Raw genomic sequence first — 13,546 nt, forward strand, 5'->3', positions numbered from 1 at the left:
AGCAACAAGTATAGTCATATCTCAAGCATAGTTGCCTAGCATACCACTTCAACATATAAATTTGATCCCATAATAGTTTCCCTTTTTGAGTCAAGCGATAATCCCTAAAGTATTCACGTTGATCCAATGTGTCTCCCATTACTAGATTGAATGGGGTTTTCTCAGGATTATCAAAGTAGTACATAATATCTGTCACATAACGAGCATCAAGGGTTTTAGGAGGTTCCACATCTCCATGAGTAGCAAGTACACCTAATTTTTTTGGTATTTCGTGTTCCATATCCATAACTAAAGATAAAGAACAACTAAGAACAGCAAATAAAAATTACTTAGTGATAAAGCAAACAAGCACACACGAGAATATTCACCCCACGCTATTGCTCCCCGGCAACGGCGCCAGGAAAAGGTATTGATAACCCACAAGTATAGGGGATCAATTGTAGCCTCTTTCGATAAGTAAGAGTGTCGAACCCAATGAGGAGCTAAAGGTAGAACAAATATTCCCTCAAGTTCTATCGACCTCTGATACAACTCTACGCACGCTTAACGTTCGCTTTACCTAGAACAAGTATGAAACTAGAAGTACTTTGTAGGTGTTGTTGGATAGGTTTGCAAGAATATAAAGAGCACGTAAATAAAAACTAGGGGCTGTTTAGGTAAAGAAGCAATAAAGTAAATATAGCGAGTGTGGAAAAGTGGTGGTAGGAGTTGCGAAATTGTCCCTAAGCAATTGACTACTTTACTAGACCGATAGCAAGTTTTATGTGGGAGAGGCCACTGCTAGCATGCCATCCCTGGCTTGGAATTCTATGCACTTATGATTGGAACTATTAGCAAGTGTCCGCAGCTACTAACGTTCATTAAGGTAAAAAACCCAACCATAGCATTAAAACCCGTATGCATCAATTTCTATGCTAGGTAGAAGCTTCTGTCACTCTTTCCCTCCAATACATAGTCCTATCAACATACAACTAACCCAATGGTGTGATCCACACGCGCGCTCAAATGATGGGCACCAAAGGACAGCAACATAACCACAAGCAAATTAAACCAATCATAGCAATTCATCAACCACCGATAGGACAACGAAAATCTACTCAGACATCATAGGATGGCAACACATCATTGGATAATAATATGAAGCATAAAGCACCATGTTCAAGTAGAGGGTAGAGCAGGTTGCGGGAGAGTGGACCGTTGTAGATAGAGGGGGGAAGGTGATGGAGATGTTGGTGAAGATCGCGGTGATGGTGATGATGGCCACGGCGGTGTTCCGGCACCACCGGAAGAGAGGGGGAGAGGGGCCCCTTCTTCTTATTCTTCCTTGACCTCCTCCCTAGATGGGAGAAGGGTTTCCCCTCTGGTCCCTGGCCTCCATGGCATGGGAGGGGCGAGAGCCCCTCCGAGATTGGATCTGTCCGAGTGGCATCCCAGGGATAAGCCCCTGGCCGAATCGTAAGTACTCAGAGGCACTCATGCACATATATACCCAACTCCTTTGCTTCGTGGTTTTAATATGTTGAACCATGCGCTGCAGTCCGGCTCACGCCCGCCCCCAGTGATCCTCATATTCGGAGAATTCGCTGGACCCCAATGTGATGGACAGTGGGTCGCCTCCGCCGGCCTTCTCCCCCAAGACTACGGACGACACTGAAGTGTTGTCCCGAAGGACCCTCCCAGGTCGTGGAGAGGCACAGGAGGCCGTCACGGTGGCGCCAGAGGATGATACCTCGGCCGCCGGACACATGGGGGAGCAAACCCCCTGGCAACTGGCGATGGGGGCCACATCAATTCCGGCCCCCAGCCGAATACTATTCCGGAGACCCATACGGTTCCAGAATTAGGTAAGCAGCCTCCTTTGAAAGAAGGAGGTGTGCCTATTAATGGCTACTACACAACCTTCTTCTTGTAGACGTTGTTGGGCCTCCAAGTGCAGAGGTTTGTAGGACAGTAGCAAATTTCCCTCAAGTGGATGACCTAAGGTTTATCAATCGGTGGGAGGCGTAGGTTGAAGATGGTCTCTCTCAAACAACCCTGCAACCAAATAACAAAGAGTCTCTTGTGTCCCCAACACACCCAATACAATGGTAAATTGTATAGGTGCACTAGTTCGGCGAAGAGATGGTGATACAAGTGCAATATGGATGGTAGATATAGGTTTTTGTAATCTGAAAATATAAAAACAGCAAGGTAACTAATGATAAAAGTGAGCACAAACGGTATTGCAATGCGTTGAAACAAGGCCTAGGGTTCATACTTTCACTAGTGCAAGTTCTCTCAACAATAATAACATAATTGGATCATATAACTATCCCTCAACATGCAACAAAGAGTCACTCCAAAGTCACTAATAGCGGAGAACAAACGAAGAGATTATGGTAGGGTACGAAACCACCTCAAAGTTATTCTTTCCGATCAATCCATTGGGCTATTCCTATAAGTGTCACAAACAGCCCTAGAGTTCGTAGTAAAATAACACCTTAAGACACACATCAACCAAAACCCTAATGTCACCTAGATACTCCAATGTCACCTCAAGTATCCGTGGGTATGATTATACGATATGCATCACACAATCTCAGATTCATCTATTCAACCAACACATAGAACCTCAAAGAGTGCCCCAAAGTTTCTACCGGAGAGTCAAGACGAAAGCGTGTGCCAACCCCTATGCATAGGTTCATGGGCGGAACCCGCAAGTTGATCACCAAAACATACATCAAGTGAATCAATAGAATAACCCATTGTCACCACGGTTATCCCACGCAAGACATACATCAAGTGTTCTCAAATCCTTAAAGACTCAATCCGATAAGATAACTTCAAAGGGAAAACTCAATCCATTACAAGAGAGTAGAGGGGGAGAAACATCATAAGATCCAACTATAATAGCAAAGCTCGTGGTACATCAAGATCGTACCACCTCAAGAACACGAGAGAGAGAGATTAAACACATAGCTACTGGTACATACCCTCAGCCCCGAGGGTGAACTACTCCCTCCTCGTCATGGAGAGCGCCGGGATGATGAAGATGGCCACCGGTGAGGGTTCCCCCCTCCTGCAGGGTGCCGGAACAGGGTCCCGATTGGTTTTTGGTGGCTACAGAGGCTTGCGACGGCGGAACTCCCGATCTATTCTGTTCCCCGGTCGGTTTAGGGTATATGGATATATATAGGTGAAAGAAGTACATCAGGGGAGCCATGGGGGGCCCACGAGGGTGGAGGGCGCGCCCTGGGGGTGGGCGCACCCCCTGCCTCGTGCCTTCCTTGTTGCTTTCTTGACGTGGACTCCAAGTCTCCCGGGTTGCTTTCTTTCGGAAAATAACTTCTCCAGAAGGTTTCATTCCGTTTCGACTCTGTTTGATATTCCTTTTCTTCAAAACACTGAAACAAGGGAAAAAACAGGATCTGGCACTAGGCTCTGGGTCAATAGGTTAGTCCCAAAAATAATATAAAAGTGCATAGTAAAGCCCATAAACATCCAAGATGGATAATATAATAGCATGAATACTTCATAAATTATAGATGCGTTGGAGACGTATCAGCATCCCCAAGCTTAATTCCTGCTCGTCCTCGAGTAGGTAAATGATAAAAGAAATAATTTATGAAGTGTGAATGCTAGCAGGTGCATAAGTTTGATCAATGATAATTTCAATCACCTTTTCTAGCATCATTATATGTCATAACAGTAGCTCAACTCATAGAACTTTTCATGATCAAGTAACAAACTATTCACATGTTAAAGTATAGATCATAAACTTTCTTGAAAACTAACAAACCGTGTTATTAGTCATCAAACAATTACAATTCATCTTATTTTCAGGAAGAGCCTATGTCAGAGCTTTGATTCCGCAAACTTCACATACTCAACTATCATTTAGTCTTCCATGATTGCTACCACTCAAAGCATATTTTTAGAACAAATAGTATTCATCGAACACAGAGAAAGATAGGGGCTTAATATTTCGCCTCCCAACCTTTTACCTCAAGGGTAATGTCAACAGTAATAATTCATGCTCAAATATATTTGAATGGCCATATATGCTTAGATCTTTCCATCACATGATGCTTGCCAACTAAAGAGTGGGTTGGAATGAGAAGGAATACTATTGACTCTTGCATAAAAGTAAAATATAGGCCCTTCGCAGAGGGAAGCAGGGATTTGCAGAGGTGCCAGAGCTCGAAGGAAAAACAGAGATGAAAATAATTTTGAGAGGTATGCTTTCTTTGTCAACATAACGACCAAGAGTTCCCAATATCTTCCATACAACATACATTATAGGTGGTTCCCAAACAGAAAGGTAAAGATTTTTACTCCCCCTCCACCAACAATCATCAATCCATGGCTTGCCCGAAACAACGGGTGCCTCCAACTAACATCAATCCTGGGGGAGTTTTGTTTGCAATTATTTTTTATTTGATTTTGATCTTTTGATCATGGGACTGGGCATCCCAGTTACCAGCCATTTTCTCGTGAATGATGAGCGGAGTCCACTCATCGTGAGAATAACTCACCTAGCATGGAAGATACTGCTAACCCGTAGTCGCTACATGAGCGATTCGGGCATACAAAACAGATTATTATTTGAAGGTTTAGAGTTTGGCACATGCAAATTTACTTGGAACGGCAGGTAAATACCGCATATAGGTAGATATGGTGGACACTCATGGAAGAAACTCGGTTCAAGGAATTTGGATGCACAAGCAGTATTCCCGCTTAGTACAGATATTTTGGCTAGCAGAGGATTCTAAATAGCAAGCACCACATGTTAGAGGATCCAAAACAATATAACTTATACAAATATACCCAAGCATAACTCATTATGTTGTCTTCCTTGTCCAACTTCAACTAATTTTCTCAGGTGTAAAAATAATTAATGGGGATCACAATCATAGAAGATGTCCAAGATAGTATTATATGTGAAATCTCTCTTCCTTCAATATTCTTTCATGAATTGTTCAAGTGACCAATACAATGTTTGCTAACCTTCAATAAATTTACCACCTCTACTTCTTATATGTAAAGGCATTACTCCCCATGGGATAAGCATATGAAACATATATAATTTCAGATTTTATGACATTCAAATCATTCAACCATTTACTCATAGGATATAAGTGAAGCACGCGAGTAAATGACAAACTACTCCAAAAAGATATGAGTGAAGATCAATGAGTAGTTAAATAATTGTGTAGCTATGTGAAGACTCTCTAACATTTAAGAATTTCAGATCTTGGTATTTTATTCAAACAGCAAGCAAATCTAAAGAAAATAAAATGACGCTCCAAGCAAAACACATATCATGTGGTGAATAAATATATAGCTCCAAGTAAAGTTACCAATGAACGATGACGAAAGAGGGGATGCCTTCCGGGGCATCCCCAAGCTTAGTATCTTGGTTATCCTTGAGTATTACCTTGGGGTGCCTTGGGAATCCCCAAGCTTAGGCTCTTGCCACTCCTTATTCTATAGTCCATCGAATCTTTACCCAAAACTTGAAAACTTCACAACACAAAACTTAACAGAAAATCTCGTGAGCTCTGTTAGCGAAAGAAAACAAAACACCACTTCATGGTACTGTAATGAACTAATTCTTTATTTATATTGGTGTTAAACCTACTGTATTCCAACTTCTCTATGGTTTATAAACTATTTTACTAACCATAGATTCATCAAAATAAGCAAACAACACACGAAAAACAGAATCTGTCAAAAACAGAACAGTCTGTAGTAATATGTAACTAACGCAAACTTCAGGAACTCCAAAAATTCTAAAATAAATTGGTGGACCTGAGGAATTTGTCTAGTAATCATCTGCAAAAATAATCAACTAAATAGCACTCTCCAGTAAAAAGTTTTAGCTAATCTCGTGAGCGCTAAAGTTTCTGTTTTTTACAGCATGATCATAAAGACTTCACCCAAGTCTTCCCAAAGGTTCTACTTGGCCCAAACACTAATTAAAACATAAAACCACATCTAAACAGAAGCTAGATGGATTATTTATTACTAAACAGAACCAAAAAGCAAGAAACTAAAATAAAGTTGGGTTGCCTCCCAACAAGCGCTAACGTTTAACGCCCCTAGCTAGGCATGATGATTTCAATGATGCTCACAAAAAGATAAGAATTGAAACATAAAGAGAGCATCATGAAGAATATGACTAGCACATTTAAGTCTAACTAACTTCCTATGCATAGGGATTTATTGAGCAAGCAACTTATGGGAACAATAATCAACTAGCATAGGAAGGCAAAACAAGCATAATATAACTTCAAAACTTTAAGCACATAGAGAGGAAACTTGATACTATTGCAATTCCTACAAGCATATGTTCCCCCCTCATAATAATTTTCAGTAGCATCATGAATAAATTCAACAATATAACCAGCACCTAAAGCATTCTTTTCATGATCTACTTGCATAGAAATTTTACTACTCTCCACATAAGCAAAATTCTTCTCATTCGGAATAGTGGGAGTATCATAAGAGACTTGAATACTATAAATTGTTTCCACATTAAAAGAGTAATGTTCAGAAAAGGGTAATCATAATCATGACAAGTTTTATAAATATAATCATCACTACTTTTTATATCATAAGTTTCATCACAATAATTATCATAAGTAGCAACTTTGTTCTCATCATAATCGATTGAAACCTCTTCCAAGATAGTGGACTCATCACTAAATAAAGTCATGACCTCTCCAAATCCACTTTCATAAACATTATAAGATTAAACATCCTCCAAATTAGTGGGATCATTACTTCCTAAAGTTGACACTCTTCCAAACCCACTTTCATCAATATAATCATCATAGGTAGAAGGCATGCTATCATCATAACAACTTTGCATATCAAAACTTGGGAGGCTAAAAATATCATCATTATTAAACGTAGCATCCCCAAGCTTGGGACAAACATTAATTGCAGCAATTATATTCTCAAATATCTCATCCTTCAAACATAGCATCCCCAAGCTTGGGCCTTTTCATATCATAAGCATAATCACTCTCATCATTAATAGTATGGATAACACCAATAGTATATCAATTATCATATTCTTCCAAGCAAGTGCCAAAAAGATTTTCAAGATCATAAGAAGTATCATTATCTTCCCAATCATAATCATCACAGCAAGCAATAGGCATAACGAGATCATCATCAAGTGCATCATCTTCCACAATTATTTTTGATTCATTTTCATGAGGCACAATAATGATAGGAGCAACATAATTTGGGAGAGATATCTTTTTACCTCTCTTCCTTTTCCTTTTCTTCTTCTTCACCACATCATGTGTGGGTTCAATCCTCTTTTTGTAGCTCCTTATTAATGAGATTGGTTGAATAGAAGGCTCCTCCTCATTACCTGATTCATCATAAGAAATAATAGGAGGATATTGGGAAGTCTCTTCCCTTTCATTAGTATTCTCTTCATCCTCTATTTGTTTTCTTTTCTTTATGTAGTTGGCAATATAAGGATTTTCAATGCAATTCACCGCACAATACATATAAATCTTCTCTAGATCAAAATCAAGAAATCTATCAAGATTAAACTTTGGAATACCCTCAGTTATACGTTTCATTTCCTCATACCCCAAAAGAAGACTAAGCTCTTTACGATGCTCAAGGGTAATCAAATTATCACAATTTTTGGACATGATTCGGTCATGAAACAATTTGCATGGGAGATTTAAATGACCATGTTCATTGCAAAGTTCATAAGGATCGTGAAAAATATTGAATTTTTCAGCACAAACATCAAGACTTTCTTGCAACGATTTAGTTTCCGAATGCTTGTGCCTCTTGCAATATCTATCTTCCCTATTTGGTGTGTACTTGCAAACCCAATACACTCCACAAAAATCGACATGCTTATAAGAGATATTTTCATCATGACTAGTGCAATTATCATTAGTACTATGAATATTCAAGGAATTCATACTAACAACATTGCGATCATGCTCATCATTCAAAGATTTAGTGCCAAACATTTTGATGCATTCTTCTTCTAACACTTTGGCACAATTTTCCTTTCCATCATTCTCACGAAAGATATTAAAAAGATGAAGCGTATGAGACAAACTCAATTCCATTTTTGTAGTTTTCTTTTATAAACTAAACTAGTGATAAAACAAGAAACAAAAAGATTTGATTGCAAGATCTAAAGATATACCTTCAAGCACTCACCTCCCAGGCAACAGCGCCAGAAAAGAGCTTGATGTCTCTACACAACCTTCTTCTTGTAGACGTTGTTGGGCCTCCAAGTGCAGAGGTTTGTAGGACAGTAGCAAATTTCCCTCAAGTGGATGACCTAAGGTTTATCAATCCGTGGGAGGCGTCGGTTGAAGATGGTCTCTCTCAAACAACCCTGCAACCAAATAACAAAGAGTCTCTTGTGTCCCCAACACACCCAATACGATGGTAAATTGTATAGGTGCACTAGTTCGGCGAAGAGATGGTGATACAAGTGCAATATGGATGGTAGATATAGGTTTTTGTAATCTGAAAATATAAAAACAGCAAGGTAACTAATGATAAAAGTGAGCACAAACGGTATTGCAATGCGTTGAAACAAGGCCTAGGGTTCATACTTTCACTAGTGCAAGTTCTCTCAACAATAATAACATAATTGGATCATATAACTATCCCTCAACATGCAACAAAGAGTCACTCCAAAGTCACTAATAGCGGAGAACAAACGAAGAGATTATGGTAGGGTACGAAACCACCTCAAAGTTATTCTTTCCGATCAATCCATTGGGCTATTCCTATAAGTGTCACAAACAGCCCTAGAGTTCGTAGTAAAATAACACCTTAAGACACACATCAACCAAAACCCTAATGTCACCTAGATACTCCAATGTCACCTCAAGTATCCGTGGGTATGATTATACGATATGCATCACACAATCTCAGATTCATCTATTCAACCAACAAATAGAACCTCAAAGAGTGCCCCAAAGTTTCCGGAGAGTCAAGACAAAAACGTGTGCCAACCCCTATGCATAGGTTCATGGGCGGAACCCGCAAGTTGATCACCAAAACATACATCAAGTGAATTAATACAATAACCCATTGTCACCACGGTTATCCCACGCAAGACATACATCAAGTGTTCTCAAATCCTTAAAGACTCAATCCGATAAGATAACTTCAAAGGGAAAACTCAATCCATTACAAGAGAGTAGAGGGGGAGAAACATCATAAGATCCAACTATAATAGCAAAGCTCGCGATACATCAAGATCGTACCACCTCAAGAACACGAGAGAGAGAGAGATTAAACACATAGCTACTGGTACATACCCTCAGCCCCGAGGGTGAACTACTCCCTCCTCGTCATGGAGAGCGCCGGGATGATGAAGATGGCCACCGGTGAGGGTTCCCCCCTCCCGCAGGGTGCCGGAACAGGGTCCTGATTGGTTTTTGTTGGCTACAGAGGCTTGCGGCGGCGGAACTCCCGATCTATTCTGTTCCCCGATCGTTTTAGGGTATATGGATATATATAGGTGAAAGAAGTACGTCAGGGGAGCCACGAGGGGCCCACAAGGGTGGAGGGTACGCCCTGGTGGGTGGGCGCGCCCCCTGCCTCGTGCCTTCCTCGTTGCTTTCTTGACGTGGACTCCAAGTCCCCTGGGTTGCTTTCTTTCCGAAAATAACTTCTCCAGAAGGTTTCATTCCGTTTCGACTCCGTTTGATATTCCTTTTCTTCGAAACACTGAAACAAGGGGAAAAAAACAGGATCTGGCACTGGGCTCTGGGTCAATAGGTTAGTCCCAAAAATAATATAAAAGTGCATAGTAAAGCCCATAAACATCCAAGATGGATAATATAATAGCATGAATACTTCATAAATTATAGATACGTTGGAGACGTATCACCTATCCCGCCGGTGACCTCTGTTCATCCAGAGGCACCGAATACTCTATTGGAAGCGCTGCAAAGTGCTTCCATTGTTGAGGAACACCATATCCTCATGGGTACGGTGGTTGAGAGGGTTCAGTCCGCTAAGAGCGGACTGACCGAAGCCTGCACCACCCTTCTAACAGGCTTTGAGGTATACGACGTAATTATGCAAAAAGAATGACATAGTATAGACAGTAGCCCCTGAGACTCTGTCCGGTGTTCGAAAAGAAAAGCTGGACAAAGGATCAAATAATTTTCGCAGGAGACTAACCATACATGTCTATGTGGATAAGCAGGCGTCGATGCTGGTTGCGACCTCCCATTCTGCCGAAGTCTCCGAACTGAAGCAGAGTCTAGAGCGGGCCGAGGAAGAGCTCGGCCGTGTGAAAAAACAACTAGAGGACAAGCAAGGTATGCAATGGCCTATTCATATATAGAAAGATATGAATTGTTTGTGTTGATCATGTTACCATGATATTTCGTAGGAGCTGCGACCGAGGTGGAGTCCCTCAAGAACGCGCTGGCCGAGGCCCGGAGGAGAGCGGCGAAGGAACAAGCCACCCGCGAAAAACATGAGGCAAGGGTCGGGGAGGTCCAGCAGGAGCTCCAGGACGCCGTAAAGAAATGCGAGTCCTTGGAGCGCAAGATTGCGGACCAAGATTCCGAACTTGCTAAGGCCCACCAAAGCGCACAAGAGGCCCGGGTTGAAGCCCAAGGCGACCTCCAGGAAATCCAGGAGGCCAGGAAAATCGCGGCGGGTAAGGCCTTTATTATGCAGAGCAAATATGTGAAGAAAAGGTACCTTTTACTGACCCGGATTTGGAGTTCCCCAGGAGCGTTTGTGGATCTGCCGCGCAGTGTTGCTGATGCTGCGGAGTTCTTCTGAGCCGAAGAGGGGAGCTCGACAGAGAAGCTGTTCTGGTCGCAATACCTTGCGCCAGAGCATCCGGTGCCCTTTAGCAATCAGTCTCCCCGGCAACGGTGCCAGAAATTCCTTTTGATGCGGCTAGAAACGGCGTCGGTATTTCCCCAAAGAGGAAGGGATGATGCAGTATAGCTACGGTTTGTATTCCCCTCGGTTATGAAACCAAGGTATCAATGCAGTAGGAGAACCAAGTAACACTATGTAAATGGTACCTGCACACAAACAACAAATCCTCACAAACCAACGCGTAAGAGGGGTTGTCAATCCCTCCTCGGTAAAAAGATAGATAGTTTTGTATGAGTTTGGATAAATAGATCTCGATAAAACGTGAAATAAAATAAATAAAGAAAAATTGCAGCAAGGTATTTTGGGTTTTTAGAATAATAGATCTGAAAACAAATGCAATGGAAAATAGATCTAAAAGCAATATAATAAACGATAGACCCCGGGGGGTGTAGATTTCACTAGTGGCTTCTCTCGAGAAAATAACATACCATTAGCATAAGAAGACAAGGTTTCATTATCATTAAATTCACATTGAAAGGGAAGTTGTGGAGCCTTCATCTTAGAACAACAAGTATAATCATACCTCAAGCATGAATTCCAATCATACCATTGCAAACAACCAATTTGTTCCCATAAGAGCTCCCCTTTTTGAGATAAGCTATAATCCCTAAACTATTCCTGGTGATCCAAAGTATCTCCCATTATCAAGTTGAATGGGGTGTTATCAGGATTATCAAAGTAGTGTTTAATATTTTCCACATAACGAGCATTAAGCACCATTTTTAAGTAGAGATTATAGTAGGGAGAAGAGGTGTTACAAGGCTGCGTAGAGGGGAGAGAGAGTTGGTGATGACAATGACAAAGTTGATGGTTGAAGCTTTTATCCATGTCGGTTGAAGCTATTTTCCATCGATGCTCGCTGCACGGGGTTGCACGCACGACGACCATTAGTCAATGCATTTAATGGATGTAGCAAAAAACCTCGCCAGTTGTAGCAAAAAACAATGACGGTTGTACCAAAAAACACCATCGCTGCTTCCATGGGTCGCATCTCCGCCATGAATGGATGTAGTAGATTTCCTCGTCGGTCATAGGAAAAGCAGACGATGGTTGCAGCAAACTGTTGTCTTCGCCATCATTGGTCGTAGCTTTGTCGCGAGTGGATGTAGCAAATATTTTTGTCAACTCCAGCGCGTCGCGCCACTAGTTCTAACACGCAACCACCAAAGTTGCAACATGCAGCACCCCGCCACCCCTCAAGCTCGTGGCGCCATGATGGTGTGATCATGGCCATGGTCACCATGGTCATAGCGCAACTGACAAGCAGATGCAGCTTCGCCGAGCTGCAGTAGCAACTCCTTTCCCCCACCCATGTCGGAGCTTCAACGAGCAATGGTGAAGATGTAGGTGGAAGAATACCTGGGGTGCGCTCCTCACACGAGGAAGATGAAATCACAAGTGCTCCCCTGGGTGATTTTGGTAATTAATGTCAACATATCTTTTGTTGGACTAATAGTTTTATCTAGTATATTTCAGATAAGTCCAACAGTGGCATGGCAAGGACAAGAGGATGTGGAACCCCCTCAAAATGCTAAGGACAAGGATTGGCAAAAGCTCAAGACTCTACATTTTTGTTTAAGTGATCCAAGATCACATTGAGTCCATAGGAAAGCCAATACTATTTTAAGGGGATGAGGTGTTGCTTAATGATCTTGTTGCTCAAGTGCTTAGTGATATTGCTCCAAAACCCTCAGCCACTTTTTCTATCCAAATATGTCCAAAACCTAAACTCCAACTCGGCCCCACCGATATTTCCTACCCGGAGCCATCGAGTTCATCTGCACTTAGCCACAGTAAAAAACCTAACAATTTGGTTCCACCGATATGGAACTCGGTCTCATCGAGATGGCCTTGCCAGTGCTCTATGACTTGTTGGATTCACTTCGGTCTCACCGAGATGTTGCAATCGGTCCCATCGAGTTGGCTTGACTGGTTCTCTGTTGCTTATCGCTTCACTTCGGTCCCACCAAGATGATGCAATCGGTGCCACCAAGATGAGGTTTGCCCTAAGCCCTAGCACATTGGTCACACCGAGTTGTTCCCGTCGGTCCCACCGAGATTACTAACGTTCATATTTTTACACAGATTGGTGCCACCGAGTTTTCTGATCGGTGCCACCGAGATGGGTCAAAATTGTGTAACGGTTAGATTTTGTGTGGAGGCTATATACACCGCTCCACCCCTTCTTCCTCATTGAGGAGAGCCATCGAAACGTGCCACACTTCCACCATTCGTTTTCTGAGATAGAACCACCTACTCATGTGCTGAGATCAAGAGATTCCATTCCTACCATTTGAACCTTGATTTCCAGCCTTCTCCAAGTTGCTTTCCACTCAAATCATTCTTTCATCATAGCCAAATATGTGAGAGAGAGTTGAGTGTTGGGGAGACAATCATTTGAAGCACAAAAGCAATGCGTTCATCATCAACACACCATCTATTACCTTTTGGAGAGTGGTGTCTCCTAGATTGGTTAAGTGTCGCTTGGGAGCCTCCGACATGATGTGGAGTTGAACCAAGAAGTTTGTAAGCACAAAAGCAATGTGTTATTGCATACAGTTCCACATCATAGTAATGATATATACCATTAACATAAGAAGACAAGGTTTCATTATCATTAAATTCACATTGAAAGGGAAGTTGTGGAGCC

The sequence above is a fragment of the Triticum aestivum genome, chromosome 2D, assembly GCF_018294505.1.
Source record: "Triticum aestivum cultivar Chinese Spring chromosome 2D, IWGSC CS RefSeq v2.1, whole genome shotgun sequence".
In the NCBI taxonomy this organism is placed as follows: domain Eukaryota; kingdom Viridiplantae; phylum Streptophyta; class Magnoliopsida; order Poales; family Poaceae; genus Triticum; species Triticum aestivum.